This window comes from Poecilia latipinna, unplaced genomic scaffold (genome assembly GCF_001443285.1).
Source record: "Poecilia latipinna isolate Pla-1442-1.1 unplaced genomic scaffold, P_latipinna-1.0 Scaffold1810, whole genome shotgun sequence".
Taxonomy (NCBI): domain Eukaryota; kingdom Metazoa; phylum Chordata; class Actinopteri; order Cyprinodontiformes; family Poeciliidae; genus Poecilia; species Poecilia latipinna.
The window spans coordinates 297,336-302,337 of NW_015114426.1; the positions used below are offsets into that span (position 1 = coordinate 297,336).

The following is a 5,002-nucleotide window of genomic DNA, read 5'->3' on the forward strand; positions in this document are numbered from 1 at the left end:
CCTTCCCCCCTTCCTGCCTACCTACCTTACAGCCCTCCTTCCGTCCGCCCGTCCGTCCGTCCGTCCGTCCGTCCGTCCGTCCTTCCTTCCTTCCTTCCTTCCTTCCTTCCTGTTTGTTTGGGGTTTTTTCAGCTCTTGTAGTCACTCCACCAGATCTCTCACAGCATCACACAGTTCATAAAAAGTTGTGAGTCATTGCAACGTGTTGAATTTACAACTTTTCTGTAAAATCTCAGACTACAATTTCTCCAAAATGCTTCAAACGGTGCTCCAAAGTAGCAGCACCACACCAAATAAGATGCCAACGTCTTCTCTGATTGGCTGATAGATGAAGAGCACTAGTGCCATGTTTGAATTATGACTATATCTCATGTAACTGTTTACATGAGATATAGTCATGTTTACATGTGACACTGCCATGTAACCCTAACCCTAGATTACTCAGGTGTGATTTTAATTTAATTCCTAACACAATTGCGAAATTGTGTTGTTTTCGACATTAGCGGAATATAGACGGAGATTTGGACACATTTCATACATATGTTTATTGTTGAAATAGCTACCATTTTAAAGAAGTATGACTTCATTTTATTTGAAATATCTTAACCACGGATGTTAATCAATTTCACAGCATCTGTAAAATAGCACCTCTCATTTATTCATATTTCAGAACGCTGATATTTTTAAGCACAGGAACTAAAGCAACGCGATGAGCAGAAATTTGGATTTTCATCTCAAACAAGAACAGAAAAACAGTAACCACAACATGGCGCTAACTCAGGCGAAGACACCAGATTATAAAGTTAAACTCAACTTTTCTACATGTGAGTTGGCTGTCACACTGCTTAATGCTTTCATGGACTTAATTAGCTGCTGTTTCTCTTTAAATATCAAAGCTTTGCTACGTCATGTTGTTATTTACAACAGTGACACAGACCATCTGGCTAAGAGCTTCAGAAAGATGTCCTGGCAGGAACCCAAATCCCTTTTTTACCCGCCAGGCTCTCGCTGTCTGCTGCCGTTAATCACACACGACGCTGTAATCTACAACCCACCTGGTCACGTTTACTTCCATGTTTAGTATTTTAGGTCTGATCAGTGTGGGTTCTTTAAACAAGGGGTGGCTTTGAAGCAGCAGTGATGATCGCCAGGTGCTGCTCGCAAACACGGATCTGTGTTTGTCTGCCTTATCTCATGCGACACTCCAGATGCTGCTGCTGCTGCTGTTCCTGCCTCTGCTCTTGCTGTAAACTTCACCCCAAAGCTCACAGCTAAATGTCTTCTGAGATTTTAATGACATTCAGTTAAAATGATTGGATCTTCTGTTTCTTTAAAGTCAAGGCATCATGGCATGTTTCAGCTACAAGGCAGTTAACAAACCAGAATATGGTAAGAGATGATGAAACAAGCAATAAACATATTTTGTCAAATCATCAAGCAAAAAAATACATCAATGTTAGTCAATGTTCCAGTTGATGTTAAGAAAAGTCAGCTGTAAACGGGAGGATTTTTAGACTCAGTGTTTCAAGTGTTTTGCAGTTTTCTGGAAGTTTGTTCCAGATTTGTGGTGCGTAGAAGCTGAATGCTGCTTCTCCATGTTTGGTTCTGTTTTTCTCGATTTGAATCAGAACCTCTGGAAGGTTGATACAACAGCAAACCTTTAATGTATTTTGGTGCTAAGTAAGTAGGTCAGTGATTTATAAGCAAACAGAAATATTTTAAAGTCTATCCTCTGAGCTACAGAGACTTTACAACTGGGGTGATGTCTTCTAATTCATTTTTTTTTTTTTATATTACTGAGAATGTGAGAATATTCGTGTTGAAAGTGCTCAAGGGTCACAAAAATTACATAGATAAATCAGAAATGCAAAAGTACATTGATTGTGAATTTCTTTTAGTTTTACCTACAATAAACAAAACATGCAAAATGTTAATGCAAATAACAGAGTAGCACCAAAAGAAAGATTAGGTTTGGATGGAGGTCACTCACACTTTGAACACTTACTGGATTTAGCTGTGTTTATGACCTGAGGAGCGCTTTTAAATAAAATCCACCAAATGTTTGTGGTCTTCTTATAACAATTGAAAGCAAAAGCTTGGTTAACAAAAGAAAATACTTTGTGTTGTGCTTAAAATTTTCCATTTCAAAAAAGTATAATTTGTTGGTAAAGATCTTACACGTCAAAATGTAGAAACATGTTTGTCTACATCAACCACCTCTAAAGACAGCTGTCCAACTTGGTATCATGTGAACTGTGTTCGGATGCTCCTGCTGCAAGGTGTACTTCTAAAAGCATTTATTGTAAATCTGCTGGATTTTATTTCAACTGTGATTTGATCCAAGGGGGAGAAAGGCCCAGTTTCAAGGTTCCCAGATTTTCCAGACATTGGTTTCAAATGTGCAATTCAAACTAACTAGAGACATTAAGACTTTGTTCTTCACAGTTTTCAGAGCTGGTCTCTTTCTTGAAACACATTAGAGGTCTAAATGTTTGGATTACCAACGAGCCTTCATGTTTACATTTCTACTCTGCTGTTTAATCTCTGCAAGGACAGAAAAAAAATTCCTAGAACTTGGAGAGAGACATAAGTTATTTTTTATGTTGCAACTTTTTTCTACATACTCAGTTTGTCTTTAGTCTTCTCACACTGAATCACTTCTAGAAATCTCTCGGGTCAATCTGTGATCCTGTCTTCCCTGCACGTCCACCTCTCTTCCCATCTTTTTGGGATTCAACACAGAGACCGGGTCTGTGTTGAAGGGTGGTGGTGGTGGGTGGGAGTCTATTCCTGGTTTTATCCCATTAAGCTCCTTTCCATTTGTTGGTGTGAGCGACCAAAGCTGGATACTCACGGTGATGGTGAGAGTGGAAGGTGCAGCAGGAAAAGCAGCAACGCTTGGTGAGAAAAAGTCTGCTTCGGCCTTCTCTCCCGTCGCCTCCTGACACTGAGCTGGAATCAACTGGTGGGCGGGCGACAAAGGAAGAGAGAGAGAGGGGAGGGAGGCTGGGAAAGGGACAGAGCTTAGAGGAGGGGAGAGAGATCAGATTGGGACAAATAAACAATCGAGAAGAGTGTGTGAGAGGACTAGCAAAAACAGAGAGGGGGTTCAGTTTCAAGAAAGACAAGGGCAACTTATAGCCCTCTTACAGGTTTTAAGTAGGCCAATGGGGCAGCCGGACTCCTTCAGATGGAGCTTTGTGTGGGTAAGAAGTGGGACTAACAGGTTCTGATTGGCACCGGGCCGCCTTTATCTCAGCATGGCAGCCAAGAGTCAGCAGCAACAGTCGGCCTGGAAAGGTTAAATAAGGACAACAAAACACAAAAACAGCACAGGTTAACCGTCAGATACTCCTCTGTTGGTCCAGTTGACAAGACCAGTAACTTTAGGAATAAACTGAATGCTTATAAAGAGCAAATTACTAATTTTCTGTCATTTTTGTGAGTTAAAGGGAGGAGGTCACTGGTCAGCACTCCAAATGTGTTATGTAACTAACCAGGTTAGCCAGGTTTACATGATTCCTGCATCTGCAGCCAACTCAGGTTAAAGTACAACCAGAGCGAGTTTGGAGAACAATTTAGCAGTTAAATATCAAATAGGAAACTTCGACAAAAAAAATGTTTTCCTTAAAACATATTTGTTAAAACTGTCACCATGTCGTGACAGCATAATATGAGACAGATAATCAAAAAAAAAATTAAGCTCCCTCCCTGTAATCCTACTGCCACCTGTAGAAATACACCACTACTGCTCAAAAACAACCAATCAGAGCCAGGAGGAGGGGCTTGGTGCTGTCAATTAAACTCATGTATGTGCTGCTAAATGTGCTAATAACAACTTAAGGCTCCATATCGCAGCTTTAATTATGCTGAAAAGGGAGAAGTGCTGAAGATATGCTCTGCTTCTGTTAATACGGTCATATTCAATGAATTAGAATATCCCAATGAATCTTGTCACATTTATGCTGCATTGGTAGCACTGTTGCCATGGAGCAAGAAGGTCTTGGGTTTGAATCCCAGTCTGCGGTCTTTCATATTCTTCCTGTGTATGTTTTGTGTTTTTAGCAGGTACTCCGGCTTCCTTCCTAACATGACTGCTGGTTAATTAGTCTCTCTGTGTCCTTAGGTATAAGTGTGTGGGTGCATGGGTGATTGTCCCGTGTGTCTTTGTGCTGCCCTGACGGACTGGTGACCAGTCCAGGTCGTACCTCTCACCCAGTGACCGCTGGGAACAGGCAACACCACACACTCCTCACCCTGCAAGGAAAAGCAGATACAGAAGATGAATAAACGCACATACAAAAGTTTTCTGGGTGACTCTTGAGTTGACAATGAAAACTTAAATCTTGGTTTAGAGTAGGGTTTCGTTATAGAACTGATCTCCGTGGTAACCGATGTGCTACTGTTAACCAGAAGGCTACTTCTGGAGAGGCAGATCGCCTCACATCTTAATAGTTCATTTAATGGAGGTAAACACAGCTGATGTGTTGGGTATTTTTGTGAGCCAAACATGTAAACATGCTCCTCCCTGGAGTCAGCAGCCTGGAGGTCCACATGTCCAAACAGGAAGTGGAGAGGCCTCTGCTTCCTGCTGCCTGCATGAGAAACTGGGCCCTCTGGGGCTGCAGAGACACTCAACTAAAGCAGTTTTCTTTTTCCTTATGGTTAGATTTTACATTTCAGTATATAAAAAATAAATACCACTAGGTTCCAAATCATACACTGAATAAAGGTTACTCCTCACTGGATGGATTTGTAATAGTCACACGTGAGTTAAGCGATTGCTTAGGGCCCCTACGCCACCAGGGGGCCCCCAAGAACAAAAAGCTAGCATGATAAAAAAAATACATTTACATTCTTAATAGTATTGAATAATACACACTTCATGCTATTTAACATGGATAAACAATTTCTACATTATTTTTGTAGTTCATACACAAATAATAGATTAAACTCTTCCTGCAGAAATATAAGATATTAAGCTTATCTTGTTTACTGTAAA

At 40.7% G+C, this 5,002-nt stretch overlaps 1 protein-coding gene across 2 annotated transcripts in view; it reads right to left on the bottom strand.

The window, feature by feature from the left end:
• The window catches only part of cox4i2 (cytochrome c oxidase subunit 4I2), a 10,225-nt gene extending 7,143 nt beyond the window's left edge, over window positions 1-3,082 (bottom strand). The window contains exon 1 of one of the 2 annotated variants that reach the window (XM_015014373.1): window positions 2,855-3,082. The gene's annotated coding sequence lies outside the window, so the exon portion shown is untranslated. The remainder of the gene's footprint in view (window positions 1-2,854) is intronic. The other variant, XM_015014374.1, reaches the window with a different exon arrangement.
• Between the last annotated feature and the right edge of the window lie 1,920 nt (window positions 3,083-5,002).